The 19476-nt window shown below is 42.7% G+C and overlaps 1 protein-coding gene across 3 annotated transcripts in view; it reads left to right on the forward strand.

Annotated features, from left to right (window-relative positions):
* Positions 1-19476, forward strand: part of TLN2 (talin 2) — a 412810-nt gene that overhangs the window by 164490 nt on the left and 228844 nt on the right. For all 3 annotated transcript variants that reach the window (XM_037054035.1, XM_037054036.1, XM_037054037.1), the window contains one exon: positions 5626-5701. The gene's annotated coding sequence lies outside the window, so the exon portion shown is untranslated. The remainder of the gene's footprint in view (positions 1-5625; positions 5702-19476) is intronic.

Here is a 19476-nt window from a genome sequence, read left to right on the forward strand (position 1 = left end):
GCTTATTTATTGATTCCTCTATTCATATAATCAAATGTTTGTGGCGGATTCTTGTACCCACTGCTGAAGGGCTGGAGGTATAGTCCTGTACTAAGTAGAGCCTGCTGTTCTCATGAAGCTTGCATTCTAGTTACCCACATTACTAATTGAATTTTAATATGGTGTTTAATTGTTTTTAGATTTTTATTTATTTTTAGAGAGAGAGGAAGGGAAGGAGAAAGCAAAAGGGAGAGAAACCTCAGTGTGTAGTTGTCTCTCACACACCCCCTAGTGGGGACCTGGCCCACAACCCACGCATGTGCCCTGACTGGGAATCAAACTGGTTACCCTTTAGTTCATTGGCCTGTACTCAATCCACTGAGCTACACCAGCCAGGGCATGTGTGTTTAAATTTTTGAGAGGAGGGAAACTGACGTATAGAACAATGAGGAATTAATGGCAAATCTGTTTTTCCAGTTGTGAAAAAAATATAAAGACTAAGTGCAGTAAAGTGATGTGACTATAGCACTTTTGTTGACCGTCTAGTAACCAGTGTTTCACGCTACTTTGCACTAATATTGTTTGTACCATTAACTGATATCTTAGGGGTGTTGTGCTTAGTTATGTAATTGTGAGTTTAGCAGGGAAAATGAGTCTTCAATAGTCACTTGCATAAAAGAACTAATGATAACATTTTTTTCAAAGTGTTGTGTGGGACACTGGTCACAAGACTAGCCCGCAAGAGTGAAGGAGTCTGTACAAGTAATGCTGGAACCATTTATTCATCATCTACATTATCTTACTTAAATGTCTAATGTTCTGCATTCGAGAAACGCTCTGATTTTGTCTGAATCGGCACTTCCCAGGTTTATGCCCAGAGTCTTCTGGGCAGGTATCACCTCCTATTTCCTGGTTTGCTGGGCTGCTGTTTTGTGGGACTACAGAGGGCTTTCTGGAGAATTTCTCTTTGTCCTGCAAAGGGAAAGGTTGCGTATTTTTCTCATCTCCAAAGGCTGGGACATTGATGCTTCAGACTTGTGCTTGGTTGAGCTTCCTCTGACCCCAGTCCCTAGCACCCAGCCTCTGGTGAGGAAATCAGGAAAGGGAAGCTGTGAAAAGAGAATTGGACATTTCTTCTTGGAATCCGGTATCTTCTGACCTAGCAGAGCTGGCCCAATCATTCAACTGTACTTTCAATGAAAAAGTCCTCAACATTTTAGAGAGAATAAATAGGACAAACCCTTGGCACATGGTAGAAGTTGGAGAAAGTTGGGAGAATCTTGTTTTTAAAATTTCCTCTTTTCTTTTTGGTTCTTTCCATCTCCGTTTTAGGGCTACTGAAGAACTGGCTGGTTTCTTCCTTTCCTTCTACGATTTTATGACTTTGAGTAATTGGTAATAAATATGTCAAATGTTAATGATAACTCCAAACTAAGCATGGTATACTCAGCTTATCTGTAGCTGAATTTAGTTGATTTTTCCCATTTTACTTGGCCTTTATAAAACACTTTTGTTAACCTGGGCAGCAAAATTCCTTGACAGGATGCCCACAAAAGCCCATCTTCTGATTTTTATGCTTGTGCAGGTGGTTTTAGGGCAAAGCTTGAATGTGATGTTGCTCCTCTCTGCCTTTTGAAGAAATTTGATATGTGTTTTGTTTCTTTAGTACTGTGAAGGTGATAGTTGATAGCAGATGTACTGTTTACTGGGTACTTACTGTGCTCCAGGCACTGTGTGAAGAACTTCACCTGTAGTCTCTCACTTCATGTCCGCGTCTGAAATAGCTAAGTATTACCACATCTGTTCTGATAGCAAGTGACCTGGGACCCTGAGAAGTGTGTTTGAGCTTCCCAAGCAAGTAGGAGGTGGCCTGGGATGCAGAAGTAGTGAAGTCCTGCCCAGATGTCCTGCTGTTGGTGACAGGCATTTTAGCCAGTAGCTTTTGGTGCTTTTTGGTCACATTTACCTGTACCTCTCAAAATGCTCCAGAAAAGGTACAGTGTGGGATCTGCCACGTGATTTCTTCTGTGATCTGGAGAAGACTATATTAACTTTAGGTAAGATTCCTTTAAATAACAAATTCCTGGCACCTTTAGAAGAAGTTTCTATTGCATTGGAAGGGTCTTATCCATATTTAAAATAAGCATTTTAACTAGTTAACTGTTTTACATAGTCATATTCTGCCCCAGGGTTCTGTAGGCAACAGACAATAGGCTGTTCCATCACCACTTTCCCTGAGCCTGAGCTCCAGCGAGACCATGTTTGACCACTGAGCATTGCTCATTGCTTTAGGTACATTATCTCCTTCAATCCTCACCACATCCCTTTTGCTGGGGACTGTTACAGAGGAGGAAACTGAGGTACAGAGAGGGACGACCAATCACTTTACTCGGAACCACTGTGTTATTACTTCCCCTAAATGCAGCATTACATCTCATAAATCCTAATGCATCTCAGCCTCAAACATGGACTTACCTGGCTTCCCATACATCCATTTAGAAAGATTCCCTGGTACTGAGGAGTGGTCAGGACAGAGGCTGGTGCTGGGCACCAGGTGGCCGGTGGGTTTGTCTGAGTTATGCTCTGGAGACAGAGATTCTTAGTTACGTCTCATGATTGCTCCTCCCGGAAACTGGGTAGTGGTTCTTGTCCATTGGCTACCACTGAGGAAAATGTTGAGGGGGAGAGGAAGCCTCCAGGAGATGAAGGGGGATTAACTAGATTTGCACTTGACATTAACACACCTATAGAGGGATTTGTACATCTATAAGGGATTATGGCTTTTAAACCAGGTTTATAATTATGGTATTATGAGGATTCATGCGTTACATGCAACTTCTGAACCTTTAAAAATCTGGGCAATGAGAAGAATAAATATGTTTGCTGGAAATAAATTGAATATAATGGGCCCAATATGGGAATACATTTTTATGTGTTATAGTCAAGATAGAAAAATAAAGCTTTTCTTGTTAAATATAACCAAATGAAAATAAATCTGCAGAGTGATTAAGAATATTTTAACCATAGAAATGGCCCATCTGGACAAGTATGTCCCCTTTTTAAAGTCTATTCAAATACTCTTTTCATCAGTTCCCTTATTAATCAGGAAGAAATTGACCTGATGCTTAAAGCAGGTTTTTGCCTTGGTTACGCTATTAGCTCTGAGTTTCTTGCTTTGGCTGCTTCAGCTGTAGGTCACAAGCAGTACGTGACCCTGTAAATCTTGATTACCATGATTGCAGGGTATGTTGTTCTGTTTTCAAATGGGAGGGAGTGACGGAGAAGGTGGAAGATGGAAAGCAGCGCTATACAGCGGTGCTCCTTTGGCCACAAGTAACCAGTTCACTGGAGTTAGCATAAGTAGAAAGAAAACTTAGTAAGGGTACTGGTGTGTCTCAGGAACCCGAAGGTAATGATGAAGTGGCCCCGAGGGGTGGCAGGACCCGGAGATGAGGGTGGGAACTCTCTAGTCAGTGTTCACCAGAACTGCCGGTGTGACACAAGCCTTACTAACGTGAGAGAAAAGCTGACAGAGGAGGAAAGTAGAAATCCATGTAGTTTGTCAATTTACACTTGAGCATGAGATTAAAAAATGGCTCAATCGTAGTCTTTGGAAAAATAGTATGTGTTCACCATATGAAATTCTAACAGTATAAACAGTAAAACTTCCGAAATTCTGATAATCAGTGTAATCATCACTATTTTGATCAACACCCCTCTAGGTATTTCTTAGTACATCCGGAAAGACACATGTGTGTTTACATGTACTCACACACACATGTACACACACAAATGAAATGTTGATGGTCGTTTGCCTGTTTCATTCACTCAGAAGGATATTCTGGATGCTGTTTCATGACAATTTAGACCTCCATGATTTTCAGTGTCTGTGTAGTTTATTTATGTCTCCTGTTTGTGGACCTTTCGGGCATTTACTTTTTTCCTCATAATTATAAACAATACTGTGTATAAGCATCTTTCTGCTTACACAGTAATTTACTTTGAATAGCTTTTTAAGAATAAGGATTTCTGGCCCTGGCTGGTGTAGCTTGCTGGATTGAGCGCAGGCCTGTGAAGCAAAGGTTTGCGGTTCGATTCCCAGTCAGGGCACATGCCTGGGTTGCAGGGCAGTTCCCAGCAGAGGACACATGAGAGGCAACCACACACTGATATTTCTCTCCCTCTCTCCTTCCCTTCCCTTCTCTCTGAAAATAAATAAATAAAATATTTTTTTAAAAAAAGAAAAAGGATTTCTGGATCAAAGAGTATGCCATCTTACACACTGGCATGATTGATTAAGTGGTTACATGATGAGATATGTCTACTTATAAATATGTCAGTTTGACAGGTGATAAAGAAGATCTCAATGTTCTAAAGTTGTATTTTTCCATTTTTAGTATAGTTGAGTCTACTTTCTTACGGAAAGTTGCTTTGTCCATTTTGAGGGGAGTATTCATTCCCCTACAGCAAAAAAGTACTCAAAATACTTTTCTTTCATTGGTTATTGGTAGTGGGTTGATTTTTAAAGCACTTTTGCATGATAGCAACCTTTTGCAAGTTTCTCATGTAAATGTTTTACCTAGTTTCTTATTTTATCTTTTGACCAAAATATCAGTATTTTGGTTTTGGTTTTTATTTTTGATTTGTTTTTGCCATTCATATATTTGAGGTTTTTTAAAATATAAACAGCCAAATGTCTCAGTCCTTTATAGTCAGATTATGATATCATAACGTTATGTTTAAAAAGAAAGGCCTTTTCTATCCCTATGTTATAAAACTATTCATCTGTATATTCTTCTAGTATTTACTTGATTCTGTTTTGAGTTTGTATCTGTCATAAGTAGAAAGAGAGACCCAGATTTTTTTCCTCCTAAATAGCAAGCCAATAATATCACTTATGAACTAGTCTGACGTACCTACCTACCCAGATCTGATTCCTTGCGGTTAATATGCTTCATGGGGATCTTTGCCTCTGTATCTGGTTGTGTGTCATGTTTCACTGATTCATATGTATATCCTCACTCAGACTTCTATTTGTTAGCTGGGGCTGGCTCGCTTTGTTGATTTCTGGGATTGATTGTGGTGCCTCTCTGCTTCACATTGGGTTTCCATAGAGTAAGGTGTTAAATAGTCAGTTCAGTGCCTCCGAGAACTGGGAATGAAGTGGGAACAGTTGAAGCAAGAAAGAACCACTTCACAGATGGGTGAAAGGAGCTAAGTAGGAGAAAAGTGAACGGGACATGAAGACCTCGTGTAGACTAAATTGCAGTGCCAGTGATTTTTGTTTTAAGCCTTGGTGGGGACAGGGAGGGGGATGTACATATCTGGTGTTCGTTTCAATTCAAAGCCATTAGGCGTTTCTACCACAGGGAAGAAAATTATGTGTTTTGCCTCTTTGCCAACAGTATCATAATTTTGGTCTTCGAAATAAGTGCCTTGGGACCTCAATTCCCTGATGGTAAAGAAAATTCCCAGCCCATGTGTTGCAGCGGAAATTCATTGTTTCCTGAGTTATTTCCTTTCATGCTTAGTGAAGGGGAAGTGACCAAATGTATAGATTGAGTGTTTTTGTTTTTTTGTGTTTTTTTTTCAAAAACTGATGTCTTTAACATTACTTGATTCTGATGGTTTTTATTGTTATTTTAGTTGTTGCTGCTGAAGGCTACTCAGATGCTTCAGGATATCTTCAGGGAAGTGGACTCTCCATAAACAGAGAATTGAGGTGAGTCCTTTAAAAAAGATGTTTCAGTTTTGTCAGCTGGCCACCCGCTGCATGGTGAGGTTTTATGGTGTTAAAACATTGCCACTTACATTGCCTTGTCTGATTGTTACCATGGCTCTGTGAGGCAGAGGGGTACTTGCTTGGTCTTATTACTTCCATTTCAATTTGATACTCATCCTGGTAGTTGGTGGGGTGATGGTCGGGGTTTATGGGGGGGGCAGTCAGTAACTGGTTTTTTACTTTATTGTAGGACTTCTCAATCATTCACTTTTAAACTTTTGCTTTATAACTTTTCAGTGCTGGATAAGGAATTACTGTAGAAACTTTTGATAGTCTCTGCGCTGAAACTGCACGGCAGTTTGTGGAGCTCTCCCGGGATGCTTCCCAGCAGCCGTCGCATGAGATCAGCAGACTTTGGTTATTGGTGGTGTGCTTTCCCCTTTGCTTGTCCTGGTTGTGGCTGTGTGATCTCAAGCAGGGTGGGTGAGATAACCTGGGCCGGGGGAAAGCCAGCTCCTGTCCTGTGCGTCTTGGGCGTGCCTCGACTGAGGCCTGCGGGAGAGGAGAGAGCGGCTTCTGCTCTCAAAGCCTTGCACCTGGCACACCAGATGTACCAGCTCTGTACTTGACCAGCTGTACGACTGGGGACAGATTAGTTCATCATTGCTAGTCTCCATGTTCTTAGTGTAAAATGTATAGGCTGGTCCAACGTAGTTGTTCCCACACTTACTGATTTTATAGAACAGGAAAAACATTCAGGACCAATTTTTACTATATTTGGGGGCTGTTTGTAGATGTAGTTGATAATTGTCAACGCTGGATGGGTGCATGAAGGTTTACTGCCTATTTGCATACTATTCTATTTCATGTTTAAAATTTTCCATAATCGAATGTTTATTTTCAGAAACAGCTATTACTACAAATATCATTTCATTAGAGAAGAAGTAATACTGAAGGAGTAGAATGTAATAAATTTGTTTTTAGGTTGTATGTATTTAGTGTTATGAAAACGCTCTTTATTTTCCCACCTCTTTCTTGTTTCTCTTCTGACCAGTGACTGTTAGCGTAGAGCTAGCCAGAGCTGACCTGAAGACCAGCGTTTGGGAAATATTGGGGCATAGGACAACTAAGGGCTCTTCTGCCTCTAAAACTGTATTATTCATCTGAAACGGGAAATAAATGTATTCTAGTTATATATCAGCTATTTCCAGAAAATGCCGTGACAGCTAGCATGCTCTAATTGAGGTCAGAGGTCAAACAGAAGACAAAGGATGGTTCTGTTGGGAAACTCAAATAAAAATGGTTCATTCATGAGACGTTAAATTCAGCTGTGAGCCACCTTGCAGTCAGTGTAAAAATGAAAACTGACAGTGTTCAAGGTGTCTACTCAAAGTATTCCCAGTCTTCCCTTTCCACCTCGTAGGCATCCTGTGGTGAAGAGATATGTCGCAAATCAGTGTCTGTCTGCAGTGTGGGGATGTGGAGAGCTGTCTCCAGGGAGACCAACCCAAAACCAAGTGCAAGGAGCTCAAGGCTGGGGTGCAGTGGTCGAGGGAAAGAGTGCTGAGGGCCGTAGGACGGGATGGACAACGGGTGTGGCAGAGCGGTGACCTGCACTGCCCTGGGGTCCTCTGAGCGTCGTGATGTGGGGTCGTTCTTTGAGCACCTGCAGTGGGCGGGAGGTGGTCTGGTCTGGCTGACGGGCCTGGGCACACTGGACGGGAAGCACGTCAGATGCAGGCCTCTCCCATGTTTTCAGATCTGAAGGGAGCATGCCAGGTGAATTTCTGTGCTGTGGGTCTGTACGGAATGGAAAACTAGCCTTACCGTTTACCTCTCCCTGGGATGTGGGGATGTGTATGAGGAGCAGGGTGGGTGGAGGGTAGAGGCAATGCTAGGTTGAATTATTAAGATAGTAAAATCATGTGAGGAAGGGGCAACCCTGCCCCCATTCCAAAACACCTGCCTGACCGTGGCTGCTTCTGAAGGTTCTGTGAAGTTCACGGCCTGTGGGCCACATGTCACCCAGGATGGCTGTGAATGCGGCCCAACACAAAATCGTAAATTTACTTAAAACATTAAGAGATTTTTTGTGTGTGATTACGTGTTCCAATGTATTTAATGTGTGGCCCAAGACAATTCTTCTTCCAGTGTGGCCTAGAGACACCAGAAGGTTGGACACCCCTGGTCTGCACTGATGGGAGCATAGTGGTTTAGTCCTGTAGAGTTCCTCCCTTCATGGTTTCAGCTTTTGTTTGTTTTACATGCCTGTTTTCTGGGAAACTCAAATGAAATTTGACAGACTTACCTGGTGGTTTTCCCTCCATCAACAAACCTTGGGTTTACTGTCTGATTTATACGCTTCAGTTGGGTTGCTTCTACCCCAAGGATATTTATTTCATTTCCTTTTTTGGGAGAAGCTATATTGAAAAACAACAGAAACATTTAAACATTTGTTTTGAAAATACAGGAATATGAGAGACTACCTGAAATCTTGACATTTCTGAAAGTGTCTAAAGACATGAATCTATGCTAGCAGGAGCTTTTATTTTGACATAAACCAGATGGAAGGAGAATTGCTTTAAGGGATTTGGGGCTGTCCAAGTCTGAATAAAATTTAATGAATGAACAAAGTAATCAATCAATCATGTTCTGAGCCTTTCAGAAGGTCTGGCCATGCTGGGTAAGATCTTGCAGGGATGCGCAAGGAAGAATTTGAGACAGCCATGCTTCAGGGCAGTAAACATGATGCTTTAAGGGGTCGCATCCCAGCCTGGGAGGAGAGAGACCGTGTGTGTGTGAACGAGCACATGAGTGAGTAGGAGGCTGGGGGTGTATGATGAATGGTTTGTTTTGCATTTTACTTAATGACTTGTAGTATGGTCCAGATCGCAGAAAAATTGTACTGTTCTGAACTTATCTCCATTTTCCCTTCAGGCTTATAAGAAAAATATTTAAAAACCGATTTTAAATGAAAAACATTGTTTTTGGCTTTCTGGGAATTTTTAGTTTTCACTGCTGTTTAGCAAAGCTATTGAATCTATAAAATTCAAAGCAGATCTGCATAGCTATTTGTCATTCTGTGTCAGACATTTAAAGGTAATGATGTCAGTACAGATAAGTTGTTCCTTGCTCACTTCCCTCCATTAAAAATGTAGTTCGTTATGCTCTTTTGTCTTCCTGCCACGCTCCATTAGCCGACTTCTTTGGATGACTCTGCTTGTTGATGGCAGGCATTGCCACTGGCGCCCCCACTGCTGGCTCCTCCAGTGGCTGGGAGTCCTGATTAACATCCTGCTAATTAGCATCCTCTCCTTGGTCGGGGTTCCCAGACATGTGCTGCAGTCCTAACTCTGCTGTCTGCTTAGTAAATGTTTTAGAGCAACACAAGAACAGCTTCCAAGATTGCTTTTCTTCTTTTTTTAAAATATATTTTATTGATTATACCATTACAGTTGTTCTATTCCCCCCTTCATTCCCCTCAACCCTGCACGCCCCCACCATGCCCCCCTTTAGTTTATGACCACATGTCTCAAGTTCTTTAGATTCTATATTTCCCCTACTATTCTTGCCCTCCCCCCTATCTATTTTCTACCTACTGTCTATGCTATTTTCTGTACCTTCTCCCCCCTTCTCCTCCTCCCACTCTCCTGTTGCTAACCCTCCATGTGTTCTTCATTTCTATGGTTCCACTCCTGATCTAGCTGTCCTCTTGGTTTGCTTTTGTTTTAGGTGTGGTTGTTAATAACTGTGAGTTTGCTGTCCTTTCACTGTTCATATTTTTTATCTTCTTTTTCGTGTATAAGTCCCTTTAACATTTGATATAATAAGGGCTTGGTGATGATGAACTCCTTGAATTTGATCTTATCTGAGAAGCACTTTATCTGTCCTTCCATTCTAAATGAAAGCTTTGCTGGACAAAGCAATCTTGGATGTAGGTCTTTAGATTTCATAACTTGGAATACTTCTTTCCAGCCCTTTCTTGCCTGTAAGGTCTCTTTTGAGAAATCCGCAGATGGGTACTCCTTTGTAGGTGACTGTCCCCTTATCTCTTGCTGCTTCTAGGATTCTCTCCTTCATTTTAGTCTTGGCTAATGTCATTATGATGTGCCTTGGTGTGTTCCTTCTTGGGTCCAACTTCTTTGGGACTCTCTGAGCTTCCTGGATTTCCTGGAAGTGTATTTCCTTTGCCAGACTGGGGAAGTTCTCCTTTATTATTTGTTCAAATAAGTTTTCCACTCGTGGCTGTTTCTTTTCCCCTCTGGTACCCCTATAATCCGTATGTTGGAACGTTTAAAGATGTCCTGGAGGTTCCTAAGCCTCTCCTCATTTTTTTGAATTCTCGTTACTTCACATTTTTCTGTTTGGTCATTTCTTCCTTCCTTCTGGTCCACTCCCTTGATTTGAGTCCCAGTTTCCTTTCCATCGCTATTGGTTTCCTGTGCATTTCCCTTCATTTCAATTAGTTTATTCTTCATATGTTCCTCTAATTTGTGACTATAATAAACCAATTCTGTGAGCATCCTGATCACCACTATTTTGAACTGTCTGTCTGAGAGGTTCGCTATTTCTTTTTCACTTAGAATTATGGGTTCTGGGGCTTTGAGTTATTCTTGAGCCATATTTTGGACTGTTCGTGCCTGTTTTGTATGAGGAGCGGAGCCCTAGGTGTTCACCAGGGCCGGGCCACTCAGTTGCTGGGTTGTGATGCTGTACGTGGGGGCGGGGTCAGAGGAGAGCAATGGCGGGCCCCTTCTGCTGCCTCCCACTGCCAGGGCCGTCCATCTGTCCCATTGCACTCGAATGTGCGACCTCAGTCAGCCTGCCGCTTTGTGCACTCACTGGGTTCGCCCACTGGGGCCTGCGTGGTCCATCTCACTGCTCACTCCTCTGCTGGTTTATCTGTGCGCAAATCTGTGACCGTGGCCAGCCTGCCCCTCACCCTCACTGGGGGCACACTACTACCCGCTGCTACTCCGGCTGCCTATGCGCCTGGGTTGGGGGATCCTTCCTGCCCCACCCTCTCTGCTGCTGGCTCCACCCCTCTTACCGGTCTGTTTGAACGGTTTGTTGTTGTCAGACTTCCGAATAGTTCAATTTTCTGTTCTTTGGCTGTGTCTTTATTTACCAAACCTTTGTGGTATTCAAATTTCGTTGTGGGAGAAGGCACAGTGTTTCACCTATGCCTCCATCTTGGCGGAAGTCCCAGAGTGCTTTTCATAACTGAACTTATCCCTGGACATACTATTGTAGAATGTGCTGTTTCCCTAAGTTTTTTGGCTACGTATGCTTATCAGTTCATTTCTATCACAGTTAAAAAGCCTTCCTGAAGAACTCAAGATTTCAGCCTTTTCTGTCTAAGAATTGATTGGATTTCATAGACTCAAATGCTCTGGAATACTTGTGCCTGTATTTAACTATTTCACTGTGGAATGTGAACTTTTAAAAATCTCTTCTTCTTCTTCTTCTTCTTCTTTTTGCTGTGAAGTCATGTATTCTAAAGACCTAGAATAATTACCAAAGCCATTCTATTCTGTTTACAACAAATCAGAATTGGACAACTTTTCAGAGCCGTAAAATGACTAGTGCACTTGTACAATTTAAACATGACTTGACTAAGATTAAAATAAAGTAAACACACTGTACATCCAGCTGCAGTGGTTTCAACACACCACTGTAGGGCCCGGTAAAACTTGAGTGAAATCCTGCTGATCTAAACAATGGTTTTATAGAGGGTCTTTTATTTTTAAAAATTTCAATCAAAGTAATGTATGCAAGTGGCTAAAAATAGAAAATATTATAGAACAGAAAAGCAACGTGTCTTCCCCTCTCTCTTTCACTTAGCTGGCTTCTCAAAAGCAGCCACCTTTTCGCCCCTGTGGATCCTCTTTGCTGCTTTTGTGGGATTCCTGCATGTCTAAATATTGTGCTCATAGCACCATTTCGCATGTTATTGGATTTAAAGGCAGTTTCTTGGTATCTTGTTGTGATCTCTGACTACCTCGCTGTGACCCTTCCTGTCTCCACACTGATTCTCGCCTTCAGTCCTTCCGTGTGCCCCTCGGATGGCACACTTGACCTCTTCTTGTTGTCTCCTGGAGACAGTTTCTTGTCTAGCACTCATTCCTCCCTTCCACCGACTCCATTTTGGGGCAGCTGTACGTTTAATTTTATATGCTCCTGGTTGGTAATATTTATATTCTGTTCTTTAATCTGGTAAGGGCTTTCATAATTTACCTGTAACTTGATTCTGTATGCTAAAAGCAAGAAGCAGCATTTACTCTCTCTTGGTTTGGTGGCTACTGTTCCCATGGCAGCCAGATTGTATGGCGGGATTATATTCCTTCCTCCTCAAGCCTCAACTCCTCACACCGTGGCCCCTCCTCGGAGAAGGGATTCTCCCTTTCACAGGTCACCAGCTGCTTTGAACGAAGCCTCGAGTTTTCCTGGACTCTGTCTTCCCGTCTTACATTAGGACCCCACTTTATTTTTGTGGGTCTCCCTTCCACAGTCCCCCATCCTCCACCTGCAGCCAGGTCATTTTTATCTCTGCGTGCTACCTGCCTCTAAGCAAGTGCTAGTGGCCAGGAAAAAGCTTGTTACCACTGTTGGAAAAGTAACTTCAGGCCCTGGTGTCTCAGAAAGGGCAGCCGCCCAGTCTGTGAAATGAGCCATCATTCTTTGAGGACCTGATGTGTTAGGCACCTAGTGCCTGGTGCCTGTGGAAACCATCACACCAGCCCCATGGAACAGACGTCATTGACACTTTGTACACCAGGATGTTGAGATCTGCATGAGAGGCCTCTGAGGCCTTCCATGGGAAGAGCATCCTAGATCCCGGGCTGGGCTGGGCTGGGCGTGTGGCGCCAGCTGTGGTTTCTGTCTTCAGAACACCATACATACTTTCCTCAGCAGACCTCTGTCTTCCCCCAGAAAGTTCCGGCTGCTCTAGGGAAATTAGCACCGCTTAATTCCCCGCCTCCTACTCCTTGTGGCTACTCTGTGGCCCGGAGCTCACTGCACTGAACTCTGTGACCAGGAATGGGAGGACCCTCACCTACTTAATATTCCCTTTGTGAATCTGAAGTGAGAAGCACGTGCTTGGTCATTGGTGGGTGTTGATCTAGGTATTTTCTTGGAGCCTGAGGTATGTGTGGGTGTCAGGTACATCTGATTATTTTACTTTACAGTGTGTTTTGGTAGTTCTTTTAGAAGGAAGTCTGGAAAAACAATCAAGCTTAACTTTTAACACTTAGTTTTCTCTCACTAATGCAATGGTCTGCATAAATCTTTGGGTATAACCGTGTTTAGTAAATTGGATGGCAGGTGCCCTGTGCAGGTGGGTCCCGCACGCAGTGCTGCCTGTTTTCCCCTCTCTGGGCTGCCCCCTCCTCACTCTGCAGGCCCCCGGTGACGCTTCAGCAGGGCAACCAGCAGTCTCTCCATGAATCTGTTTTCACTGAGTGGGTGGCGATGGTCGGGATGCTTCCTTGCTACCTCTATTAGGTCAAGGGGGCAGCATTGACATGTACTGGCTCAGTGCAAATAGGGCTTATCCGTCAAATATCAACCTATACGTAATCCCCAAGTAAGTATTGAAGGAAAGGGACATCTTCAGAGATGGGCCGCATGTATTTACAGAGGCGGTATCTGGCCGTGGTGAAGTTAGGACTTCGTGAATTGATAGGGGTCAGTGTTGGCCTCGTTGACTCAGGGTGATGTTCCACATTCACACTTGATAATGGCAAGCAGTCCAAGTTCACCCTGCTGTGATGGTGTGATGATTAATTCTGACGTGACAATCTCTTATTTTTAGATTGATTGATTGATTTTAAGGATAGGAAAGAGTGCTGAGCAGAGTACTCACCTGTGTGAGAAATTTTTGTCCATTGTACAAAGATCACTGGTCCTCACAGCTGTACAAGACCAGTGGCACTTGGGCACAAGTGATTTTGAGGGACAAGTCTATTAGGGCAGTTTAAATCTTGACCAAAAGTTTATTCTACATTTAGAGAATGTAAAAAGCCTTTTTGGTAAAGAAAAAGGACTCATGGACACAGGCAGTAGTGTGGTGATTGTGCGTGCAGGGATGGAGGTAAGGGGAGGTGGAAGAGGGGGATAAATGGTAGTGGAAAAAAATAAAATAAAAATATACTATTAAAAAGTACATATGTGTACATATATGTATATATATATATTTTTACTGAATCTTGAGTATTCCCCTAGTACAGTGTACATCCTTTCATGTATTTACTCCTAGGCAGTGGAGAATGACTCGGTCTCTCCTGCAGGAGAACTCTGGGCTCCAGGTCATCCAGGATGCTTGGTTTATTCTCCTGTCCCTTTGGAAAGTCTGATGAAGGCCCAGGGTTTGGGGGCGACTTTGCCCTCAAGTCCCCCATCTGTAAACACTACCAAGATATGATCTGCTTGGGGAGGAGAGGAGGCCAATTTCTCAGGAGAAAAAGGTGTTGAGCCCCTTCCTCCAGGGGCTTTTATTGGGTTGTAATACACAGGAATACAGGGCGGCAAGGATCAAACAGTAAATAACATTTCAGAGAAATCTGAGGGCTTAGTCTGAGTCAGTGTCTGTCAGGAAGGGGATTGTAGAAACTTTGGGAGACATACTCATTTCCTGCTTGGATCCTTAACGTATGAATGAAAACACTCTTAGCAAAGCAGGTTTCACAGGATTTTTTAGGAATTCTTTCTTATGCCAGATTTACCCCAGATACTGCTCTAGCAAGGCAAGGGGCTGCACCCCTCCCCATCGGGTTTTCAGGCTTAAGTGGATTAGAGCCAGGAAGTGCTTCTCCCAGAGGACATGGGGACTCGGACTATGTCAGAATAGCTGGGGGGCAAGGGTCCATTGCTCCCTCTTTGTCCCAGCCCCCTGAGTCCTTCCATGAAGGCCTCCCAAGTGGTTGAGTCTGGCTTAGGTTGCCCCTCGCTGTGAGGAGTCGTACCTGTCATCAACATCAACCATGCTTTTGGGGGCAGGGAGAGGAAGCTGAGGCAGCATTTGCTACCAGAGACAAGCTTTTGTCTCCTTATGGCTCGAATTCTGGAGGTCGCTCACTCATCCTTAGCCATGGGGGATAGTTACAGTTCCTGAAACCAGGCAGAGTGGTCCCCAACACCAGGGAACAGCTGTATGTAGATGAGGCTCTTGTCCTCCCTGTTGGCCACTCTTCTCAGAAGCTTTGATTCAGAGGAAGCAGTGGAGGATGTCATGACATAGGCCTTGTTCGGTTTTGTCTGCATGTTTCCAGAAAGACTGCAGTGCAGACGTGCCCATGACAAATAAGCAGAGAGAGTAGGTGGATTTGGAGAAAGAAGGGGACATTTCTGACAGGGTAGGATAGGTCTTCAGAAGCAAATAGCGCTTATTTCTGGGTTAGTTGATGAAGTTTTGAGGGTCTGAGGTGGGCTGGTGGGGACTTGGCTCCTTCCAGGGTGAATAAAATTTACACTTTACTTGGAAGTGAACTTGTAAATTCAGAGCTTCAGGCAGAAATCCCTTATAAACAAAATTGCTTGTGAACATCCCCTAAAAAGAGGTCACATTAGATGCACGTTGTGCTGTCTCCTGGTCAGTTCAATACAGGGCCTTTCTCACAGCTCTGAAATAGCTTGCTGCTAAGTGGTTGGCTCCCGTGTTGAAGGGCCGTGTTGTAAACAGTAGAAGTACTCTCAGCATCCAGATAGGGCCCCAAGAGGCACTTAGAGACTGAAGCAAGCCCAGGGAACTATAAATCCTTACATTCCTCCCATGGTCATTCTGGGATGTACATGCTTGTTGAGAGGAACGGGACTTATTCTTCCCTTGTTACTATAGGAACTTCAAATATATTCCAAGGTGAAGAGAATGGTCTAGTGAACTATGTGCCCATCTCCCAGGTTCAGTGATAATTCTTAGCCAGTCTTATTTCATCTTTATATACCATTTTTCCCCTACCAATAAATTTTATAAAAAACATTATATCTATTTATTTTTAGAAAGAGGAGAAGGGAGGAAGAAATAGGAGGACAACATCGATTAGCTGCCTCTTGTACTTGCCCCAACTGGGGACTGGGTGCCCAACCAGGCATGTGCCCTGACTGGGAATAGAACCCATGACCTTTTGCTTTATGGGAAGATGCTCAATCAACTGAGCCACACCAGTTACGGTATCTCCTACCAATTATTTTGAAGCACATCTTTGCTCTTTTATGTTTTCTCTGTCAATAGTTTAGTACGTGTTTCTAAAAGATTGGACTTAAAATTTTATCTCTGATACTTTATCATACCAAAAACATAAAAATTACCAGCACTTCCTTAATATCATTAAATATCAAATCAGTGTTCAAATTTACTCAGTTTGCCTTATAGTAATTTTGTGTAAGTTTCTTTGAATCAGGATCCAGATAAAGTTTACACATTGCAGGTGACTGATATGTCTCTGAGCCCCCTTCAATCTGTAGGTTCCTTTCTGTCTCCCCCTGCCACCTCCATCCCATCCTGTGATTTGTTCGTTGGAGAAACCGAGTTGTTCGTACTTTCAGAGCAGAAATTTTCAAATAGGGATGCTCCCCTTCCCCCATTTAGGTGCACTTGACAAGTCTGGAGACACCTTTTGTTGTTACCCCGAGCATTGCTGCTGGCCTCTAGTGGGTGGAGGTTGAGGATGTTGCGAAGTATCCGACAAAACCCAGGGCAGCCCTTCCCAGCAAAGGATTATCTGGCCCACGTGTCAGCAGTGCCAAGGTCGAACAACTGTGCTGTGGAGTTTTCCAGTCTGGATTTGCGTGACAGCTTCTTTGATGGTACTACTTAACTTGTTTCTCTGTTTTTTGTGTTTTCTATAATTTGTGAGTTAAATCTCCAGCTTTAGTCAGATTCAGATCTGGAGCTTTTGGGGGGGCCTCCCCACTACCCCAGGGCTACATGTATCATTGGCAGACTGTGTATTTTCATTGAAAAGTATGTACTATTCATTGGTCATTATTGCCTATGTCCTTTAATTCATTAGTGATCGCAAAAAAAAAAAAAGATTTTCCAATTCTATGATCCTGCCCTTGTTTATATATAAGAATACTTACATAAAAAGAAATTTTATCTTAACTATTTGTTTACCTTGAGGTTCATATAGGAAAGTCAGGATAAATGCTCATACCTTCCCTTTGTTTCCAAAACAAGGAGTCCTCTAGCGGCATCCTCTAAAAGTGATCACTGAGGTTGCATTTTTTGGCTTGTTTTTTTTTCTTTTTTTTTCTTTTTTTTCAGTGTAAATGTGATTGATGCATTTCAACTTAATATTTTTATTGATACTTGAATTCTCCCGTACTTGACCGCTGGAAACTAATTCCCAAGTACTTTCAACATGACTTGTGTTTTGTGTTTTTCTGTACTTTGTGGTGCAACAAAATGTTACAGGATTGTCTTATCCATTTCTTATTTCAGACTTAGATTCACCATTTCTGTAAGGAGTCAAGGCACAAGGAGTATTTATTACTATTGTATTCATCATTGCTTCCAGATCTTAGTGGACCAAACTAGGGAGTATGCGTGCATATATTCAGCTGGCCAAGGAGTGGCCTTTAGTTTTTTTCCATAAAATAAATGGCACATTTTTCATTTTCATCAATAACTTTACTGATTTAGATATTTTGAGTATATTGGCTATTTCTTGCCTGGTATAACATTGATTGTTCTCAATTAATGTCTCGATTTGGTTGCTATCAACTTCATCTGGTCTATTCAATCATCTAGCGTCATCATTCAGTGAGAAATCTCCAGCATGAAACTTCGCAAACCACTTCTGACACGTTTGATCAGTCACAGCACCCTCTTCAAACACTGCACAAATCTTGTTTTCCATTTCAGTTGTGTTTTTACCTTTCTTGCAATAATAAAGCATAATATTAAACAATGTTGCATTCTCTTCCATCTTCGGTATTAAAATGGCTACACAAAAATTTACCAGTTTTGACAAGGTTTTAAAAATGCATGCTGATATGACAGCTGTCACAATACAGCCTAACAAAATCACTTCTAATGAAGTTAAAGACCACTAAGCGATACTTGAGTCATTGTACAGAAGAAAAAACCAAACAAACTTCTTGGCCAACCTAGTACGTGTATATTAGTGTGTGGGCAGAGCAGAGATAAAATTGATTAGCAGTTCCTACTAAGACTTCCGAGTGAAATTCAGGTACACGGTGCAGTAGTACAGGGTTTTTCCCAGCTTTCCCAACCTCATACCTCTACTCTTTGCCCACCCAGCATCCCGGGGCAGGAATACTGCTGTGTTTTTGTAGCCGCTTTCTCTCCGCTTCCACACACAGCAGACTGTGTTTTGAAGATACTTGGAATGGTTATTCTCTGCGAGTTTGCCACCACCTGCACACAGAGCAGGTTCACCGATTTCGTTTTATCTCCTGCTTTTAGAGATTTCCACTTTCAATTTCAGTTTAAATGATTTGACACAATATTGTCAGGGTTTCGAAGCCTCATCTGTAACATAAGGCATGTACAGAGCTGTTTGCTCTTCCCCTGGTTCCCTCTTCATTCTGTTTCCTCCCTCCCCATATGTAGCAACCGAAAAAAATATGCTTTACTTTTGCACCCTTTTAAAATATATAAGCAAATGTATGTGTGCTTTCGTATTTATATCACTCTTCCTTCTTAGATAAACAGGAGTATGCCGCACATACTTCTCACCACCTTGGTTTTTTTTTCCACTCGGTTCCTCCTGGCTGGGGTTCTAGCGGCGCAGAGGGAAAATCCCGCCCCCTCACGCCACCGCACCGTCCTCAGGGCGCGGATTTGCTGTAACTATGCAGCCTGCCCTGTTGGTGGACATTTGGGCGTTTTCCATCTTTTGCTATTAGAAATAGTGCTGTGGCGAATAGAGCTGGGCACTCTTCCAATCGTTTTTCTTTTTAACCTCGTAGAAGTTGTGTAAGTACGATGTGACTACTCTCACGAAGGGAGAGGAGGATGGGTGTCTACAAGCTGTTGAGATTGAACAGAGCCTTGGAGCAGGCAACGGAAAGCAAGGACATTTGGGAGGAACGGAGACGAGTGTTTCCGTGGAGTAGACGTGATGTCTTCAAGGGGAAGAAAATAGGGCTTAGGAGGCTTGGTTACATTCAGGTTTCCATGACCTGCATTGCCAGGCCGAGGGCTGTGGATTTCACACTCCAGGCCAGGAGTTAGCAATCTTTCTGGTTTAAAGGACCAGATTGTAAATATTTTTACGCTCTGCTGCCACTACAGAACTCTGTTGCTGCAGTGCAGAAAGCAGCCATAGACAATTTATAAATAAATGAGTGTGGCCGTATTCTAATAAACCTAGATTTATGGACATTAAAGTTTGAATTTCATAATTTTCATTTATCGTGAAATATAATTCTTTTTTGATTATTTGTTTCTTCAACTATTTAAAAATGTGAAAACCATTCTTAGCGTGTGGGTCATACTTTGCCAAACTCTGCTGTGGGCTTTTGGGAGAAATAGAATGTTCTTCATCACAGGAAAGACCTGCTGAGAAGGATTAGCAGCCGTGGGTTAAAGAGGGTTTGTCTTGGGGATGCAGTCCAGGTTCAGGAGGCTGTAGATGGTTGCAAGGGGAACACAGTTGGAAGGTGGCTGTGGGATAGACGTGGATTTCTTTTCTTTTTTTTCTTTATTACTTGAAATGGGAGAACTATTGGAAAGCATGGAAGATTTATAAGGGGAGCATTATATTACTTGACATGTAATTCATATTTATTTTTAAAAGCTGTGGTCT

Source organism: Sturnira hondurensis, unplaced genomic scaffold (assembly GCF_014824575.4).
Source record: "Sturnira hondurensis isolate 20B ecotype Veracruz unplaced genomic scaffold, ASM1482457v3 Scaffold0008196, whole genome shotgun sequence".
In the NCBI taxonomy this organism is placed as follows: Eukaryota; Metazoa; Chordata; class Mammalia; order Chiroptera; family Phyllostomidae; genus Sturnira; species Sturnira hondurensis.